Here is a 21824-nt window from a genome sequence, read left to right as displayed (position 1 = left end):
TGAGCTGTTGGCAGCCAAGGTGAATTTATGAGATGTTATGGGCAACACACTGAAGTCACAGCTAGTTCTAGTAATAAAATATCCCCAAGAAGGACTCTGTGACCTTGACAGTATCCTTATAGTCTCCAGAGATGGGGTTTCTCTCAAGGAAGGATGCTCTGGAAGGAGAGAATTTTACAAAACTCAGAATTGTCTCACCTCATATCTAATCTTCATAGATGCTCCATTAACATGGAGAATGTCAGCATTGTTTGGAGTTACATCCTTGGTGGGCCAGAGGTTATGGAAAATGCCCAGCCTTGCCACTTCCTGGAGCCACCTTGCTATGTGTAATACAGTAGTTACGATGGCTGGTTAATGAAAAGCCATTATGACTTTCCCATTATGGCAAACGTTCCTAAATACAAACCTTCATAGGCTGTAGGACTGCCCTTTCAATATGTAGGAGAGAGTAGTCTCTATATAAAAGAGGAAAAGAGGTAATTTAGTGCCCTAGATAGCAGAAGACCAAGGCAACGATACTTCTTTTTTCTTGGATAACACTCAAGCTAACTAGAGCAGAGGTAAGATATTATTTTTATTTTTTTGTTATTTAGAAAGAACCACTAATGTAAGAAGGTGGCCAGCTGAGAGAAAAAAACTGCTTATGAAAAATTAATAATGGGTGATATATAACACTTGTTAGGTAAAATTTACAAAATGTTATTGCAGTAGGACTCTGAAACATAAAAAAATTAAAGATTGTATGATAAAATGGGCTCAAAATATTGGAGACAATGCTGGCAGGGGCTCATGGGAATTGTTGTCTGTGGACATCTGGAGAGCCACAGTTTGGCCACCACTATAGGTCAGTGGGAGGGATTGTGGGTTGAAACTTGAAATTTACTGAAAGTCAGATGTGAAAAGAAAATTGTTATAAAATGTGTTTTTAGATGGTATATTGCCCCCCCCTCCCAAGATATTCCAAGAATCTCTAAGTTTTAAAATGGTAATTGTTGGAAATGTAAGAATATAAAGGCATCGTTATATCTTATGTGGTGGACTTGCCAGAAGGCAAGGAAATACTGGATTATGATTCATGATGAAATACAAAAGTTATTGAGAGTTAAATTTATGCTGGATCCAAAATGCATGTTATTGAATATGGTACCATTATATTAAAATGTATAGTAAATTTTTAAAATATATGGCAACAGCTTCTAGATTTGTCTATGCATCAAGATGGAAAAAAGAAATTGAGACAAGAAAAAGCAAAAAGAAGAAGAATAAAACTAAAGGATGGGCAAGCAGTATTAACAGGAGAGAAAAATATTCAAGAAAGTTTTGTACAATTTTTTTTCAAATTTCTATAGGGATAAGAAAATAGATGAAAAAATAACTGAAGGCTATTTAAGTCAACACAATGTAATGTCTATTACAGATGATCAAAGAAGACTTTTAAATGGACCTGTTACAGTAAATGAGATTATAGAGAGTGTAAGAAGAAGTAAATTGAATAAAGTTCCTGGACCTGATCGGATCTCAAATATTTTTTTATAAAACATGTTTAGATAGTTACTATGATAACTATGAATGACATATTGGAAGGAATGGAAGTCCCTGGTTCATGGAAACAGTCATATATAACTCTAATTCCCAAAGAGGTATTGGATGTTAAAAGCTACAGACCTATTGATTTGTTAAATAATGATTATCAAATCTTCTCAGACATATTAGCACAACGGTTGAAAAAAGTTTTAAAAGACTATATTAAAAAAGAACAATCAGGTTTTCTTCCTAAAAGACAAATTAAAGATAATGTAAGAATTGTGATAAATGTGATAGAATATTTGAATTTACATATAGACAAACCAGCAGTCTTAATTTTCTTAGATATAGAATAGGCGTTTGACAACGCTAATTGGAAGTTCATGCAAAAATGCTTAGAAAAGATGGGATTAGGAGAGAGATTGATGAAAGGCATAAGAGTGATATATTCGGAACAAGTAACAAATATTAAGATTAATAGACAGTTTTCACAGATGTATCATATACAAAAAGGTACATGTCAGGGATGCCCTCTTTCACCATTGTTATTTATTTTGGTTTTGGAAATATTAATGAATAAAATAAGGGTAGATAATGAGGTTAAGGGGATAAACATTAAGGGAGAAGAATTTAAAATCGGGGCTTTTGCAGATGATATAGTTCTGTTATTAGAAGATCCAATATCATCTTCTCAAAAAGTTTTGTCAACATTTCAGAAGTTTAGCTTAGTATCAGGGCTTAAAATAAATAATCAGAAATCTAAAATTTTGCCACTTAATATGCAAAAGAAGGATCAAATGACTTTAGAGGCTAAACAAACTTTTAAATAAAGAAGCAAATTAGGTATCTAGGAGTAGTAATTTCTGGCAAAAATACATTGTTTGACAATAATTATAGGAAAACTTGGTGTGATATAAAACGAGATTTGGATAAATGGAGGAATTTACCACTGTCTCTGTTAGGTAGAATTGCAGCTATCAAAATGAATATTTTAGCCAGGTTGTTATTTTTATTTCAGGTAATTTCTATAATATCCTGTGAGAAACCATTTAGAGATTGGCAAAAGGAACTATCAAATTTTATTTGGCAGGGAAGGAAACCACAGATAAAGTTAATAAATTTGTTTGATAGTAAAGAAAGAAGGGGATTGAATTTGCCAAATTTAGAATTGTATTATCATGCTGCAAGTTTTATTTGGATCAAGGACTTGTTAACGTTAAGAAATGATTATATATTGAAGTTAGAAGGTCATGATTTAAAATTTGGTTGGCATGCATACCTTTGGTTTGGGAAAGCAGGAACACACACCAAACATTTAAAAATCATTGTATAAGGCAAGCACTGTTTAGAGTTTGGTCTAAATATAAGAATCGATTGTGGCCAAAACTTCGAAAGGTGTCACCACATGGTGTCGCTACCATTATATGGTAGGGAAAAATGACACTCAAAGGAATATCTAAAATATAAAGAATTGTTAGATTACTCTGAACAGCAAATAAAATTTAAACAGAGGGAAGATATAACAGGAGAAAGTGGTGCCTGCAATTGGTTTCTATATAGACAATTATATGACAAATTTAAAACTGATAGATTTATCAGTTTGAAAATTTAAAAAATGAGGCTGATCTGTGTATATATGAACAAGAAGAGAAATTAATTGCAAAGAACTACAATATGTTACTTAAAAAAGACACTGAGAAGGAAGTGATAAAAGAATCAATGATTCGCTGGGCACAAAATATAGGGCACACTATTAATCTTCAGCAATGGGAAATGGTATGGAAAAGAGATATAAAATTTACATTAGCAACTAATATAAGGGAAAATTATTATAAAAGGCTTTATAGATGCTATTTGACTCCAATATTACTGTCCAAAATATACAAAAATGGCTTAACAAAATGTTGGAAATATAAATTGGTTGATGGTACTTTTTACCATGTTTGGTGGACATGTCCAGAGGCAAAAAATTTTTGGGTACAGATCCATCAATGTACTCAGAAAATAACGAAGCTAGACTTGACACTTAAACCAGAATTATATTTATTAAATATTTTAGATCCTGAAATAGTAAAAGCAAGGAGAATATTATTACTTTACATGATCTCAGCAGCAAGAATAATTTATGCTCAGTACTGGAAAAATGAAAAAATACCAAGTGTAAATGAATGGTTGGATAAGGTTAAGGAGTATGCAGAATTAGATAAGTTAACAATATTAATGAGAAACCAAATGCTAGATAGTTCACAAATGGCTTCCCATTTATTATAAAACTATCTTAAAAATAATAAAGTAAATGAGAGTATTACTATTGGTTATGTTGAATAAATTAGTTAAGACAAGGATGAAATGTATTCTAAAGTGAAGATTTATTAGATGTAAATATGTATTTCATCATATTAGTATTTTAATTAAGGATATATATTTTAATTATGCATGGTTAATTAAAGATTTAATTGTGAAATTTTGATTTCAAATCATATTTTTGTGCATGTGATATTCGAAAACTAAAAAAACCTGATTTGTAGATGGTCGGAGGTCTTTCCTAAATGTTTGTTGTTGTATGTTTTGGTTATTGGGGGAGGTGTCTTTATTATTATTTGTTATTGGTTATAGCAGTGGTGTTGGTGGTAGTATTTTATAGGTTTTGTGTCTTTTTTATGGTTGTGTAAAATTTTCAATAAAATAAAAAAAGATGGAAAAAAGAATCATTACCAGATATTATGGATTGATTAAATAAATTGATGGAATAATGGACAATGGAGAAACATACATTTAATACACAACAAATCATCAGAATTCAAAAGAAGGTGGATTCCAATACTAGGCCAAATTGAACAGATGAAAAGAAACAAGTGATCTCCAATCTGTATATGGTAACTATGGGGAAAATGCAGTTTGTGGTCTGTAACATTAATGTGAAATAAAAGAACAAGGTATGTATAGTTAAATGCAAACTCTGTATATCCTTTATCTAAATAGCATTGTATTATATAATATGTTTTTTTTGTATCCCTCTAAATAAATAACTAAAAGAGATGTTTGGATAGGCACATATAAACAAAGAGATGGTTTTCTAATTTGCACCCCCTTGGTGTTGACTTCATGCTGATTCAGGCTATTATGCATGGATGTTTTCTGTTGCTTTCACTGTGTGTGTCTGTCATATTTTCTTTGTCAATCTGCATTGATTTCCCTCCCTTAAGCACACAGAGAGGATGCAAACAGCAGCATCCTCAGTGCAAAAAAGAAAAGAGGATTTCAGTGCTGCAGGCAAACAAAAGAAATGGGGTGATAGTCACCAGGGATGGGTGATTTGGCTGAGATATGCTGGTTTGAGGACTTGCAGCTTATTTGAGCCAAATCAACCACCCCATCAGTTTAACCTAGCCGAATCACAGAAGTCCAAATCGAATTGCTTGATTCAGCTAGCTTGAAAATAGGGCATTGAAAAGGACCCACCAAACAGTTGATCTGTAGGATCAGCTGTTTGGCAAGGTCCTTAAATGCCTCCCAGACCTTCCCCCAGCTGCAGATAAGAAAGGGATCAGTTGTTTGGTGACCCTTTAAATGGCTCCCCCCCCCCCCCAGATCCTTTCCAGACTCTCTGTTGCTTGGGAAGGGTTTTGAGGAAGATTAATCAGTGTATCCTAAGGGCTCTTTAAATGACTCTTGCCACTTGACCCTTCCATTCCTGGGGAGACTTTTCTCCCCAGATCATCTGTTTGTTAGACTGTGGGGGGCTGTTTGAACCAGCCCTTCCCTCCACAGCCCTCCCAGCAGCTGTCAATGAAGAAGCTGAATCAAGCTGAACCCAAATCCCACTACAGAAACCGAGATTTGAGTGATTCTGTTTAAGCCAAATTGAGTGCAGGTTGATTCAACCCAAAGCTGAAATAACCCGATTTTTTTTTTTTTTGCACATGCCTACATCCACATACTAGCCAAGGTTGGCTCTGCTGAGCTACTGAGATCTGATGGGATTAGATTTGCCTCAGCTATCCAGGCCACAAAGAGAAAACCAGGCCAATTTGTAAAGAAGGCCAGGAAATTAGGGTTCCTTACAGCTATGCTAGGGCATCAGCGAAAATTCCCTTTTATTTTCAATTTAGTGACTCTTGACTAAAAAGGCTCTCTAGTACTTCTGCCTGAGGAGTCCTCCACTAGAGAAATGGCAGCCCAATGCAAAGTGTGGCTGAGTTGCAGCCGACTTTGCACAGAGATATGTCCAATCACAGTTTGCATTGCCAGTGGCAGTGAGCTCTGCCATGCATTCTGTACACTCAACATGCCCCCCCCCATTTTGAGATCATGTGACTCTTTCTTAGTTTTCACAAGGGCTGATAACACGGCAGAGATTCCCCTAGTGCTTGCCAGTACGGAAGGCGAGGCTTCACAGCGGCGTGTCATTAAAAAAAAAAGTCTTGTCAATTTCAACCTTGTCTCCCTGCCTTCCTTTGCCTACCTTCCCTTTTGTTCCCTTTCATTCAACTAACTGATGCTAAAATGCATGAGCCATACCTGAGCCACAAGGAATGTAGTGGAAAATAGATGCTATTGAGCAGCAGTGGCAGAGCAACTGCATTTTTTTTAAAGTGACATATCCCTCCCTCTCACGAGTCACAAGTGAACCACCCTGATTTTGAAAAGTATGTTTTTTTTAAAATTGTAGTTTCAGAATAAGAACACAAGAGGGGGGAAATGGTGCATAAAATGGACAAGAAGTCAAGAACCATCATGATGTAGTGGTTAAGAGCAGTGGCTTCTAATATGGCAAGCCATGGTTGATTCCCCACTCTTCCACTTGCAGTCAGCTGAGTGACCTCTCAGCTGGGAAGCTCTCCCAGCTCCTCCTACCTCACAGGGTATCTGTTGTGGGGAGAGGAAGGGAAGTTGATTGTCAGCCTCTTTGAGATTCCTTTGGGCAGTGAAAATCGGGGTACAAAACCCAACTCTTTTTCTAAAAAAAAACAAATTTTCTTTTTCTACAACAAACCAACCATTCTGCAAACAAATTCTTTCTTTGCAGTGCTTCTGAGAACCAAGCTAGACATTATGGCTGCCCTGGGTTGCATGGCATTGGTGGCCAAGGGTTAGACCCCACCCAGGACCCTCAGTCAGAATCAAGTTTGAATGTTGGAATGCAAAGATGGTAACAATCACTGCTTCCCCATCCACTGAAGGGTCATGTACACAATATGTTTGCTCACGTTCTCCAGATGACAGTCATACATCAGCTCCAAGAATGTGACTTCAAAAGCCCCAGATGGTGATTTGCTGTTGGTTGATGGCATTGGTGGAGAAGGGGGCTCCTGCCTCCACCCACCTGCCTTCTCCCTGAGTCTAAAGAAACCCTGCCCTACCCTGCCCTGGTTGCTCCAGGCTGGCTTGACCTCATTAGATCTCAGAAATGAAGCAGGGTTGACCCTAGCTAGTCCTTGGATGGAAGACCACCAGAGAAGTCCATGATTGCTATGCAAAGGCAGGCAGTATAGTAATATACAGTATAGACGTATAATACACAGCTATACTTCTGGTATAAAAATGGTAAAAAAGCTGAGAAAGGCTGGGCTAGAGGCAACTCCATTCATGTCCCTGTCATTCAATGGGCAAGTTGGTAGTTAATTTTATAGCTAAAGGAGGACACTGTTAGTCTTCCTTATCTTAGCAATTGTAAACTAATTTCAGTTCTTTTCACATTTCAGGACATTCCATAAGAGGAAATGGAGCCTCCTTCAATTATGAAGACTCTTTATATCTTCTGCCTACTATGGAGTGCCTTACATCTGGCAGTTGTTACAGAGGAGACCACAGTTTCAGGTATATTCGTTATATTTCCTTCCATCTTTTGATGAATAGCTTTTGGCTTTCTGTGGCTGCCTCCCTATCTCAATACACACACAACCCTTGGGGTCAGGCATTCTCTAGAGCAGGGGTGGACAAACTATAACTCTCCAGATGCCTGTGGACTACATTTCCCATGTATCCTTGCCATCACAGTTGGCAGGGGCTTATGGGAATTGTAGTTTATGGACATCTGGAGAGCTAAAGTTTGGCCACTCTTGCTCTAGACCAGGGGTAGTCAAACTGCGGCCCTCCAGATGTCCATGGACCACAATTCCCAGAAGCCCCTGCCAGCGAATGCTGGCAGGGGCTTCTGGGAATTGTGGTCCTTGGACATCTGGAGGGCCGCAGTTTGACTACCCCTGCTCTAGACTAATAGGGATAATACAATCGATTTCTCTGATGGTAGGGCATAACATTTTGCAGAATTCTGTAAAAGGACAGAGTACCTCCTGGCTGTCAATAGAGAACCAATCTTTTCTTTCATTTATATTCAAAATAATTTACATTCTTCCTCCATGGCTTTGGTCGCCAATGGTTTGCTGTTGATTTGGTAGATTTGTTTGTGTTGTATATGCAGAAGAAATAGTCTTGGCAACCCATTTCAACCATCTTTGTACTACAAAGGGATGTTGTTTACATGCCTAGTGCATGTTGCTAATTTATTAATGATTGTAAACTGAGAAAAAATTCAGTGCAGGAACACAGAAAATAGATCCATAATCCCAGGTTCCTGGGCTTTCCCACATTCTCATTTTTCTCCCTTGTGTGTTCCTGTTGTTTTGAGAGGATTTTCTGCTCTGCATATGTTTTGCAAGATCTGTAGTGTTACCATGGCCAGGCGCTCTGAGGACAGGTAGGGCGCTAGTAGCCTCAAATGGTGTAGCTGATAGTATGCCTGGTGGGCTACCCTCATGACCTGTGCCTCCACAAAAAGGGTGGTGTCAAGGATCACTCCCTGATTCCTGGCAAGGAGCGTGATGTTAAGTTGTGTCCCAGCCATGGTGGGTAGATGCGCTTCCTAACCTGCCCCCTTCCTTCCTAGCCACAGGACCTCCATCTTAGAGGGGCTGTATTTCAGGCAACTCTGCTTGAGCCACCCAGCTAAGGCTTCCAAGCATCTGGTGAATGGTTCCAGGGGAGAGTTTGGGTGGCCGTCCATGAGGAGATACAGTTGCATATTGATGACAGCTAAGCCTGAAGCTCCGGATCAGCTGGGCCAGAGGGCACATGAAGATATTAAAAAGTGTAGGGGAGAGAATAGCCCCATGTGGGACCCTACAAGGGAGCCTAAAGGAGCGCGACAACTCATCCCCTACAGCAACCCTCTGTGTCCGATTCTGCAGTAAGGAGAGCAGCTACTAGAGAGCTGTCCTCTCCTCCTGAGTCCTAGTTGGCTTTTTGGAGACTTTCTGCTCCTCTGAGCACATTTCCTCCCTGCTTGCCTCCAGACCAGACCGAATGAACAGAACAGAACAGAACAGTTAGGCGGTTGGGAATATCTCCTCTTTCTATTCAAAGCTTCTTTCTCTTCTTAATAAAACTGTTTTATTATTTTAAGCAGTTTGGTACTGTGCCCCTCTTTGCATATTTAAACTCTGCCAACATATATTATAGGTTGTGGCCAGACTGTGGCTCTCCAGATGTCCAAGTCCACGGACATCTGGAGACTCACAGTCTGTTCACCCCTGATATATTACATCATTTTATAACCAGCACAAAGAGCTGCAATTTAAATCTGTGGGGAGATGTACCAGACATAAATCATTGCAGTATCAAACAGACCACCAGAGGGAGCAAAACACATGCAGAATGGGAAAAAGAGGGCAGGGGAACTGCAAAAAACACCTTGCCTTTGGTGTTACTTAGAAGAAGAAGAGCTGGTTTTTATATTCTGCTTTTCACTACCTGAAGGAGTCCCAAGGGTCTTACAAACACTTTCCCCTCTTCTTCCCACAACAGACACCCTGTGGGATAGGTAGGGATGAGAGAGCTCTAAGAGATTTGCAAGATCAGTTCTAAAAGAATTGTGAATGACCCAAGGTCACCCATCTGGCTTCATGTGGAAGAGTGGGGAATCTACCCCAGTTCTCCAAATTGGAGTCCACCACTCTTAACCACGACACAGTGCTGGCTCTCATATGAATGGAGAGTCTGCATATTCCCTGGGCTCTTTCTCTGACAAGGCAAGTTAGCAAAGAAAGAGGTTGTCAGGAACCCAGTGGTCGAGAGCCAGCAAATTCACACAACAGACATCACTCTCCAGCTTCAGGATGAAGCTTTAAGTAAAAGTCTTTATTTGGAGAATCGGGACAAGGATCAGCACATCGCATAAGACAGGGACCGTGGCAGAGATGCTGGGGAAGGGGGCTGCATAGCATATATACCTTGGCTTGGGAAGGGGGGCACAGGAGCAGCATTTGGTGGGAACATCAATTCACACAGAAGGGGCAATATGGTTCCCTCGGACCTACAAGGTGCCAAAACAACCCATTTAGACTGAGTTCCCAGTGAGGCCAGTCTTGTGAGAGAAGATAAAGGAAGGAATGTGAGCGGAGGCCTTGAAATACAAGAGGGAGTTGGGAGGGGCACTCTCGAGCAGGACCAGAAAGGTGCCACATCTCCGCGGGAGATTTGGGAGCATAAAGAAATGAAGTGAACCTCAAAGAGGACGGAAATCACAGGTCAGGAACTGGGAGCTCATGACAGAGGTGTTCCCCTGTCACCTAATCTGGGAAGGCTGTCGCAGAAAGTAGGCGATGGCTTGGGGAGCCTTTGGAACTCAAGTCCAAGTGGAGAAGTTTGTTGCCGTCCTTAGGGGAAGACTGCGGGGGGGGGGCAGGGGGGTTCTGTCTTGCAATCCTAATCATCCGTTGCTTTGCAATTTCAGAGGCCGTCACTTCGAATGGACTTCAGTGCCCCACTTGTCAGAATCTGACAAGCGATTCCTGTACACCTGAGCTGGCCCCTTGTCAGGGAGCCGAAACCTTTTGCACTAGCTCTACTGGAACAACAACGAATGAAGGTAATTGGGTTGAACTCACAGTGGACTATCCCAGGGGTTGCTGAACTGTGGCTCTCTAGAAGTCCGTGGACTGCAACTACCATGAGCCCCTGCCAGCGCTGGCAGGGGCTCATGGTAATTGTAGCTTGTGGACATCTGGAGAGCCACAGTTTGGGCAGCCCTGGACTATCGGGTATCTTTAGATGGAAAGGTACTTGGGGATGCAGAATGGCCGTCGATTTGTCGCATGGGCCTTCCTGTTACCTTGTTATCAACGACAAGATACAGAGGTGTTCATTCCAGGACATATTTACTTTCCACCCTTCTGGTTGCTGAGGGAGTCATCTGCCATGATTTAGACAAATATATACCAAGCAGCCCAATCCCCTCTCCTAGGGTGGACCCAGCCACCCCATGACACAATACAGCTGGTATAAAATCTATCGTAGGCCATAATATACATCAACAGAATAAAAATCAGGCAATGTATTAGAAGTCTAAAAAGTCTACGTATTAGACTTTTGCTTTTCCAACAGTAAGTTACTGTCACTTAACTACAGTGACCAAAAAGTAGTACCAAGAAAGAAGGCAAAGTTTTCATGAATATAAATTCTGTCAAGTCACAGCTGATTTATGGTGACCCAGGCAGGGGGGACCAAACTGTGGCTCTCCAGAGAAGGAAATAAAATACCCAGCAACTGTTCACACACTTCACCCTTGGCAGGAAGAGATTTCCATCTTGCTGTGTCCTACCTCTGATGAAACCAGCCACAGTTACTGGCAAAATGTTAGTGACCAAAGCTATGAGACCACAGCCTGGAAAACCCACAAAAGCCAACAGATTTTAATTCCAGGTGTGAGCTTTCATGTTCATGCACACTTCTCCAGATGCAATGAAACAGAATATCCTCAATCACTACATTGTGAAGAAATTCACGACATATAGCGGCCGCGAATCGCCGCGGCCGCCGTTGACGTAGCGGGGGCGCCCGGCTATGACGCGGCTCCCCCGGCGTCAGCAGGCCGCGCGGCTGCGCGGCCTGAGAGGGGCGGGGCGCTCGGCCTTATAAAGGTCGAGTGCGCAGGCGCCAACCCTCTCTCGCGCCAGCCGCCGTCGGGGACAGACACCCTCCCACCCTCCCAGTTTTTGTTTGTTTCCATCGTCGCAGCCGCGGTTATGCTCGGCAGGGAGCCTGTTGGCAGGGAGGCCCACCTGCGTGTGAAACTCCCTGAGGAGGGGGTCTCAATAAGGAGACCGGCTAGGACCCGGGCGTGGCCTACCCGGCTGGGAGGCCAGGGGCCCGGGGAGCCAAGCGGCGGGCGGGTACCATTGGAGGCGGACGCCCTTTGGATACTGTGCCGCCGCTTCCCCGAGTTCCGCGGCGAAAGGCGTCCCATCCTCCCGGCCGGGAGTGAGGAGTGGAGCCTGAGCGCCGCGGTCCGAGGTTGCAGCCGGACGGCTGAAGGGGTCAGGCTCTCTTGCCAGCATAAGGCCAACCCTACGTGGGTTGTTTGTTCAATAAACGGCTGCGGCCAAGTTATTTGCCAAACAAGGAGTCGTGTCATTGCTGGAGCAGTCGCCACCTGCTAGTCAATGTGCACACTACATTGTGCAAAGAAATGGGCGGTATAGAAATCTAAATAAATAAATAAATTAATTAATTTAGGTAGAGAACGTGTGTGTCTGTGTAGATATGTGTGTGCGTGCAAGGGGTGTGTGTATTAATTGCCAAGAAGGGCAAGAGAGGATCAAGATACATAAATAATGGGTTGGCAGTAGCTGAGCTGGATTAAGGCAATAATCGGGAACTGTGAGCAGCCGTAAATCAGTATACAAATACAAGAGTTCAGGAGCAGGCATGAGAACAAGGTTTGACTCCAGTGGCAGCCCCAAGGTCAACAAAGTTCAAACAACTTCTCGCATTTTCATGAACAAATGCATTTGTATGCTGGTTTACGGATGCTCACAGTACCTGGTTATGGCCTTAATCCAACTCAGCTATCATCAACCCCTTACCTATGCATTTTGACTCTAGCCAGCCCTCCCTGGAAATTAAACCCTCCCATGCTATTCTGATTGCTGTATCTGAAGAAGTGTGCTTGCACATGAAAGCTTCAGACCTAGAATAAAACTTTGTTCGTCTTAAAGGTACCCCTGGCCTCAAACTTTGTTCTGCTGTTTTGGATCAACATTATTTTTATTTATTTAATTTATATAGAGCCCTCCCTAAAGAGCCTCTTGTGGTGCAGGGTGGTAAAGCAGCTGACATGCTGTCTGAAGCTCTGACCATGAGGCTGGGAGTTCAATTCCAGCAGGCTCAAGGTTGACTCAGCCTTCCATCCTTCCGAGGTCGGTAAAATGAGTACCCAGCTTGCTGGGGGTAAAATGGCAATGACTGGGGAAGGCACTGGCAAACCACCCTGTATTGAGTCTGCCATGAAAATCCTAGAGGGCGTCATCCCAAGGGTCAGATATGACTTGGTGCTTACGTAGGGGATACCTTTACCTTTACAGCCCTCCCTAGTGGCTCAGGGCGATGTAGGAAAGCAATAACAACAAGAAGAAAAAACATTCTTTAAATAAACATCAATAAAACTGTAAGACAGGGGTAGTCAACCTGTGGTCCTCCAGATATCCATGGACTACAATTCCCATGAGCCCCTGCCAGCAAACGCTGGCAGGGGCTCATAGGAATTGTAGTCCATGGACATCTGGAAGACCACAGGCGGACTACCCCTGCTGTAAGACATTAAACAATGACCATCTCAATAAGAACATTAACAGCATTAACCCATCTCAGGGCAGATTCCAGTGGGTATCTGTGTTGGTCTGAAGTAGCACAATAAGATCAGAGTCCAGTAGCACCTTTAAGACCAACAAAGATTGGTCTCAGGGCACCAGTGTAATCTCGGTGTGGTCTGGCTGTAGCATTTGTCCTGGTATTTTTCCTAGGCGAAACTACTCACCTGAATCTATCTTCAGGGGAAAGAGTGGCAGAGGGAAGGACTCATGGCAGGGTAGGCCCTAAAGCCTAGATTTTCCTCTCAGCTTTTACAAGAGCATCCACTGAGGAATCATGGGAAATTTAGTCTTCATGCTTTCCGCCATGAACAGACACTACTGCGAGCCCAAAGGCTATTTGACCTCTCCTGTGACCCTTTGCTGGCATCAGATGGGGGTGGTCGTGGTGGTGCATGGAGAGCTTCACTCCAGTATTCTCAAGTGTTGCTCCAAATGTGTGGTCTTGAGCAGGCAGGGGAGCTTCTCATTGGCTCAGGCCCTTTGAGGGCTGCCTTTGGCCGTGGGCATCCCTCATGAGTACCCAGCTCTACCAATGGCCAAAAACTTCCTAAGGCTGAATGACTCTCCCCCTCTTTCCTCTTCCTCACCCCTTTGCAGATAGCACTGTCACCTCATTTGTGACCAAAGGCTGCATCACAGAACTTGTCCTAAGCGCTCTGTTGGGGATGAAGAATGTTAAACCTGGCAACGTTTATAACGTGAAAATGGAGGTAACAAACAGTGAACGGATCGAGCCATCTACGACGATGAATGATAATATGGAGTCATCTCCTACTATGAATACTGATGCTGAGACATCCGAGGAGCCCTCTAAAGAGCCTGATGTACCCACCAGTGCACCTACCAAGTCCCCCACCACCAGCGGCAATCCCCACACTGCAAGCCATCTTTGCCTTGCCCTTTGGCTTCCTAGCGTGTTTTGGGTGCTGTTGATGATGCTTCTTTCCTAAGACAAGGGCTTGCTTTTAATCTGTGCCTACTTCCTGTCAATCCTCTGCTCTAAAGGCGCCTGCCTTGTCCCACCCTCAAATCTGCCTTCCTCTCCCTTGTTCCCAGGAATGGGAATTTCTTTTTAGAAATGACTAAAATCCTGGAGCAACAAATAGGCGGACAAGCATGCAGGCAATGCCAGAAATAAAAGAATTTTTTTCCAAAGTTGTAGCACAAAGCATGCCTTTCTAAAGTTTTCTCCCCCTCCAATCAGGAACGAGATTAATTTTTAAAAGTTTCTAAAGACTTGTGATCCCAAAAGGGGTGGCATTCAAAAAGCACGATGCATCTATGATTCTATGCATAGGCGTTTCAACGGAGAAGTATGATTTTTTTTAAATTGCGAGACCTTTAAAACATGGGAAAAGGGGATTGGTTACCTAGATTGATTGACAGGGAGAAGAGAGTCGCGTATAAAGCGTGTTGCTCTCTTCTGCCATTTCCATCATCAGATGTGGAGGGTGAGAAGCACGAAAAGGTGGCAGACTAAAGTGAGACAGCAAAAAGGTGAGGAGGGTCTGGGAGGCTCAATATGATTTAGTGCTTTGCCATTCAGCTGGCGTAACGCTATTTTTACTGATGTGCGGAAATTGACTAATTGTCCTTTTGCTATCCTTTGCAGGGTCTTTTTCTCTTCTTCTTTGTATACCAGCCATGGTCTTTTCCAAGGGTCTGGAGGCAGTTTGCCATTTCCTGCCTGTGCGTCATGGCTCACTAGTGTTCACTGGAAGAACTCCCACCCAACTCCCTGGAGGTCTCCCATCCAAATACTAGCCAGGGTTGGCCCTGCTTAGCTATTGAGATCTGATGGGATCAGACTTGCCCAGGCAATCCAGGTCAGCTCACCCAAATACTAACAGTAGCCCATGCATCCAAGCTTTGACAAGATTCAAGCTGCTCAGGTTAAGCTGAACAGGTGTTTAAAACCAGCTCTACAACCAAAGCAGGAATGTTCACACAACACACAACACCCAGTTCCATATTAACTAATGGAAGTTAAATGTTTAGGAGCCCCACTGAGTTCAATGCAAAGGATTTGTTGTTGTTGTTGTTAGTTGCAAAGTCGTGTCTGACCCATCGCGACCCCATGAACAAGGACAGGCATTCCTGTCCTCTACCATTCCCCGAAGTCCATTTTAAGTTCGCACCGACTGCTTCAGTGACTCCATCCAGCCACCTCATTCTCTGTCATCCCCTTCTTCTTTTGCCCTCGATCGCTCCCAGCATTAGGCTCTTCTCCAGGGAGTCCTTCCTTCTCATGAGGTGGCCAAAGGAATTTTTGTATGTGCTGAATTTCCCCATTGGAATCAATGATTTGACCTCAGTGGGATCCAGCATTCAATCTGTGTTGTTTTAGCTAGCAGGTGTTTGGAAATTTCAAATAAGAATATGATGTTAAAGGCTATGACGCATATCCTGTTTAAAAGCAGGAGCATGAAAATGGGGCAGACAGACATAAACAGCTTGATCGCTGCCCAGGGCCAATACTAGCTCTCTTCCAAAGGCATGTTGGGAGTGCATGCTCCCTTTGAACCTCCTGATGCCGTCTGGAAAGAGCCATGTGTGAATTTTTCAGTGTCTTCTATGCATCCTCTGTTTGCACTGTACGAAATGGTGATTTCCCGGGTTTCGACTTGCAAAGCTCCTTTCAGGCAACACGCTACTCACAACTGCTTGATTCCCAGTTGGCATAACCAGAATCTCCCAAGTGTAAATGTACTGGTTTCATGATACTGATAGAGATTTTATTCCTGTCCACACCATGGAGAAACCAGGGATCTTTCTTTCTTTCGACATTTATTTATTTGTTGATATGTACTCAGTGACTGTTTCCACACCGGAAAAAGCAGTGCAACGGCCATCTTATGGTTATGTGGAATTAAAAGCATCTCACTCCAAAATCTTGTGATTCAGGAACTTTTCCAATGCACTCCCTGGGAGCACAGCAGTTTGCAAATGCTGGTAATGATGGGGATTCTGCCCCATCCCCTGGGAGGGAATTCGCAGTTACCAAAAGTGGAAGCTCTTTGGAGCCGAGTTGGCTTCCTCTTCTGTTTCTCACCTCAAAGGACGACCTTTAGACTCCCACCGAAGGTTTGTCTCGCCTCCCGCCCCACCTCCTCTCCCCTCCCTGCCATATTTTTTTTATTTTGAGCATGATTGCATTGCAATGCGAATCTGCAGTACCATAAGGATCACACATACCCCACCACCCCACCTCCCCCTCCAGCATCTAAACGCACCTTATGACTGAAGGTGCAAGGGGGCATTGTACATTTCATGCCAGAAAACATTTGTGTAATGGTGGCCAAGGTGCTTTGTGTTCCTTCATGCATATAAATACAGGGACCCCCCCCTTCCCCTTGCTAGAGAGATTTGAGTGCCATGGGACTTGAGAGATGGGGTGTTTAAAAAAAAAATCCCCTTATTTTGACTGCATTACAATAAAAGTTTGTTATGGGAACTACACTCAGTTTTCTCCTCCATTCTTCACCGCCCTTGTCTGAGCCTAGGCACCTGCTTGCCCTTTCTCCTGGGGTGTGTGAAAAAGGGGGGGGCATTTTCCTGTTTCAATCACGTTAGGATATGATTGCATTATTGAATATGCTCAGTTTTTTTTAAAAAAGGGAGAGGAGGCAAGGTGGGAGGTGGGAACACCCACTCTCCTGGTGGAAGTGCAAAATGCAAGCCAATAATAGATTCCTGGCCAGCGCCCGGAGAAAACCACAAATGCAGAATGCCAGGCGCTAATTCTGGGTCTGCATCCAGAATTCAATGCACTGAGAACATGCCAGCTTAGCACTACTGCAGAAAGGGCCAAGGTCCATCCCCCTCATTATGTTTGATCAGCCTTTCAGAGCAGTTTACTGCCCAGTGAGAAAACCACAACCGCTGAAAGTACTAATATCCAAAAGACCTCAAAAGCCTTCAGTCCCCTGCCATGCAGGAAGGCTGAAAGACTGCAGAAATACTTCACCTCACAAGCTCAGCCAAATGTGAGAAGAGCCGGAAGGTCAAGCTAACACTACAGGGGAATGTGGTGGCAAGCACCAAAAAGGCCCAGCTCCTTGAAGAAGTCGATTTCCTCATTACGACAAGCACAGCCTTATCTGTAGTGGTTAAGAGTGTATAGCGTAGTGGTTCAGAGTGGCAGACTCTAAACTTGCAAGCTGGGTTTTAATCCCCCCCTTCTCCTCCACATGCAGCCAGCTGGGTGACCTTGGGCCAGTCCAGTTCTCTTAGAGCTTTTCCTTCAGAGCAGTTCTCTCAGAGCTCCCTCAGCATCGTCTACCTCACTGAGTGTCTGCTGTGGGGAGAGGAAGGGAAAGGTGTTTGTCAGTTGCTTTGGGTCTCCTCCAGGTGGTGAAAAACAGGGTATAAAAAAAAACAGTTCTTTTTAAAGTAGACATTCCCTCTGGTGACTAACAGCCCATGACTAGAACCGGAGGAGATCAAAATCCTTCTGAGATGGGGAACTTCAAGGGCTAGAGTCCTTTTCCATGTTTCAGAGGCAGAAGACCTCTGGATACAGGATTCGTTAAAAATCGAATCCAACAACCATGTATACAGGAAACAGACCAAAAGAGGAATAATAGTCAGGTAACCATCCATCCATCCATCACCTATCCCTTTCTCTTCTCTCTACTCTACTCTGTTGTTGGTCCTATTGTTATCCCCTCTCTTCACCATCTAAAGCAGGGGTAGTCAAACTGCGTCCCTCCAGATGTCCATGGACTACAATTCCCAGGAGCCCCTGCCAGCATTCGCTGGCAGGGGCTCCTGGGAATTGTAGTCCATGGACATCTGGAGGGACGCAGTTTGACTACCCCTGATCTAAAGTCTTAAATTGTAAGCACCTTGGGAGCAGAGGTTTGTTTTTTTTGAGGGGGGGGGGAAGGCCGAATGTGACTCTATGAAGCACCACAGCCTTTGTTTATTGAAGGAACTGTTTCCTGGGGAGCATTTATAACTTGCTTCCCAATGTAAGGAGGGGAGTTTGTTTGTTTGTTTGTTTATTTGATTTCTATACCGCCCTTCCATATGGCTCAGGGCGGTTTACATACAACATGGGGGATACATGGAACGAATTAATATATAACAAATCCAACAACAACAATAATCTAAGTAACAGAATTTAAGTGATCTTAAACAATATAATAGGAACGGAACTTAGCTAGGGCCCTTAAAGAGGACAGACTAGTTCAGGCCATGGAGAGGATGTCTGAGGGGGGACTGGTTGTCGGTCTCAGGCAAATGCCTGGTGGAAGAGCTCCTTTTTGCAGGCCCTGCGGAACTGTTCAAGTTCCGCCTGGGCCCTGATCCCTTCAGGGAGCTCGTTCCACCAGGTGGGGGCCAGGACTGAAAAAGCTCTGGCCCTCTTCACCTTGTCATCTTCATGGAAAAATTCTGTCATAAAGCTCAGTACTGATCCAAATAAAGTCATTGTGACATCACTGATGGTTACAGAGAAAAGGCCTGTGGAACATCTATTTCACGGGACCACAAGAATGTGAAATACCCACAACAGCAAAAAGGATAGGATGACAATGGAAAGGAATTCTGCGCAGTAGAGAAAGTCCCAAATGAAAGGTGCAGAGATGGATATCGAGTCAAGAAAACAAGCTATGCAGGCGAATCATTGTTGGATCCGTGGGTCAAGTAACATGGAGGCACTGGAATTGTTTCAGCTCCTTATTGGTGACAGCACGTGATATAAAGTAGTACCAAGATGTCAATGAAATTCCTCCCCCCCCCCCAACAAATCTCACAATATATACATGCAATGAACAATAGATCTACCTGCAGCTGCTGGTGATTGGCTGCACGGTCATTGGAATAGGTTGGAACCGTGGAGGATCCTGCCACAAGCTGCCCAGTCACGTTGTAGCTATCAGATACAAATCTGCTGGCTTCTGCAGGGAAACCACCCTGCCAAGAGCCAATCGGTGGTGCCAAATCTTGATCCTGCTTTAGGCCTCAATGTCGGTCCTCGTCATGATTGCATACACAAGTGTCATGCTGAAGAAGGTTCCCCTTCACAGCCCTTACAGACTAGAGTAAAAGCAATACGGCAGTGGGAGGCTGAAAGAGAAAAAGTGGTTGGAGCAGTTTTCCTTAAGGCAGAAAACAAGAAAAGATCAAATATACAATTATTATAGAATCATAGAATAATAGAGTTGGAAGGGACCTCATGGGTCATCTCGTCCACCCCCCTGAAATGTGCAGGACACTCACAACACTATCGCTCACCCACTGTAACCTGCCACCCCCTTAAGTCTTCACAGAATCAGCCTCTCCAGCCTCTGTTTAAAAATTTCCAAAGATGGAGAACCCACCACCTCCCGAGGAAGCCTGGTCCACTGAGGAACTCCGCTAACTGTCAGGAACTTCTTCCGGATGTTTAGAAGGAATTTATTTTGAATTAATTTCATCCCTTTGGTTCTGGTCTGTCCCTCCGGGGCAAGAGAGAACAACTCTGCTCCATCCTCTATATGGCAGTGAAAACATAAAAACAAAAAAACAAAAAAAAACATGCAATCTCAATGCATCAGTGTGCAAGAGATGCAAAGACTTGAAAAATAATTTCAGGCATGCTATCCCCCATGGCAATTTCTAAGAGGGGCAAATGTGACAAAATGCCAGAAAGATCCACAATGGGATCTCCAAGTTGGTTTTAATTGCTAAACAGGAGCTCGTGGCATCTCTGATGTGAATCAGGACTAGGGTAGGAGTGCAAATCCTTTTCCACCTGGAACTGATATCTCCCCAACTGGGGAAAACAAACAGGAGACACAGCTGGCCACACCCTGATTGGCCTGTATTGGCGCTCGGACACCCCGGTATATGTGAGCCTAGTAAATAAACACATAAATAAACTCTGCCAATATGGGTCTCCGCTTATGGGCCTTCCCAGCATCACGTGGGCTTTGAGAAGCAGAGCTTGAAGCTGTCCGACCTTCTTCTGCTGTTTGTCCTCAAGGCCTGCGTAACTTGGGAGGCTGTCGCACAGGCCTGTCGATATCAGGAAGGCTATAAAAGCATCGTCTGAGTTCCCCAATTTCTGTTTACTGATCCCAGAGTACAGTAGCCTACAGCTGGGCTCCTTTGAGGCCTCCTGCCTCCCCGGTGATTTATGACTATATTATTTTCACTCTAATGAGAGCAAAGGGGAAGTTCCCAGCAAATGGGGAGAAAAAAGGCTTCAGGTATCTAGAGCAGGGGTAGTCAAACTGCGGCCCTCCAGATGTACATGGACTACAATTCCCAGAATTCGCTGGCAGGGGCTTCAGGGAATTGTAGTCCATGGACAGCTGGAGGGCCGCAGTTTGACTACCCCTGATCTAGAGAGATCCTGGAAGTGGGGGAAGAGGGCAGAGCTGGAGAATCTCGAAATTGCTTCTAACCACAGAGTTTTGCCCCAAACTCAGTGTAACACCCTCAAAGATTGTGATGTGCTGACATCACTTCTGGGTGACATCAGCATGCTGCATTTTAATGTGACATTCTTCTGGATTGGGGTACGTTTGGGAAGGGACTGGGGGGGGCAAAGTACATTCTGAAAGCAGGGGACCCCCACCCAGACTAGTGAATTTGACAATCCCGGGCTCAGGCTAGCTTGGTATCTGGGGTTGACATCATGTCAGCCTTTCTCAACATTTTTGCCATTAAGATATCCCTGATACATTCTCCAGGTTTTGAGAAACCCCAGGAGTGGTGCAATTGCGCAGAAGAGAGTTGGGAAGCAGACCTGTGGACACGCCCACCAGGGGCCCCTCCCCTTCCCACCCACCCCAAGTCTATCTTTGGCCATTGGAGGGGATGAAATGACCATATATGGTCATGACATCCAATAAATGTTTCACAAATTTTAAAATATATATATATAAAATTATTATCTCCCACCCATTTGGAAAACTCTTCCAGGGCTGTTAGGGAACCCCAGGGTTTTATGAAACCCTGGTTGAGAAAGCCTGATCTAGGTGGTTCTTCGGAATCATCTGGTATTAAGAAGAAGAAGAAGAAGAAGAAGAAGAAGAAGAAGAAGAGTTGGTCCTTATATGCGGCTTTTCTCTACCTGGAGTCTCAAAGCGGCTTACAGTCGCCTTACCTTTCCTCTCTCCACAACAGACACCCTGTGAGGTATGCAAGGCTGAGAGAGCCCTGATATTATTGCTCGGTCAGAACAGCTTTATCACTGCCCAAGGTCACCCAGCTGGCTGCATGTGGGGGAGTGCAGAATTGAACCCAGCTCACCAGATAGAAGTCCACATTCCTAACCACTATACCAAACTGGCTGTGATGTCCAGACAACCAAGATCTGCCCCTCTAAATATAATGGCCACTTTGGAGGGTGGACTCTATGGCATTATACCTACACCTGAGCAGACCTCTTTATGTCCTATAAGTTCACCGCGGCCTCCCTCCCCTTTTTCAGCTACTACCATGAAGTTCCTAGTTGCTGGATGGCTTCCATTATTGTTACAGAGAAGGAGGCGGGAAATGAGAATGCCAGAAGTTGGTGAGGAGGAAAAGAAGAGAAGGATGGAAAAGGGAGGGGCTGCTTTGTGGGAGAGTTGAGCTGCGACCCACTTTCAGAGGCCTTGTGACATATAGGCTGAAAACACTGTTCCAGTGTACCTCTTGGCTCCGCAAGGG

General features: G+C 43.9%; 1 long non-coding RNA gene across 1 annotated transcript; it reads left to right on the top strand.

Moving 5' to 3' along the window:
* The first annotated feature begins 452 nt into the window (after positions 1 to 452).
* Positions 453 to 14298, top strand: LOC143837055 (uncharacterized). Its single transcript, XR_013230893.1, has 4 exons — positions 453 to 563; positions 7233 to 7347; positions 10262 to 10396; positions 13776 to 14298. It is a non-coding gene; the product is annotated as an uncharacterized LOC143837055 (long non-coding RNA).
* Positions 14299 to 21824: the final 7526 nt, after the last annotated feature.

This window comes from Paroedura picta, chromosome 5 (genome assembly GCF_049243985.1).
Source record: "Paroedura picta isolate Pp20150507F chromosome 5, Ppicta_v3.0, whole genome shotgun sequence".
Lineage (NCBI taxonomy): Eukaryota > Metazoa > Chordata > Lepidosauria > Squamata > Gekkonidae > Paroedura > Paroedura picta.
This window is presented reverse-complemented; position numbering and strand designations above follow the sequence as displayed.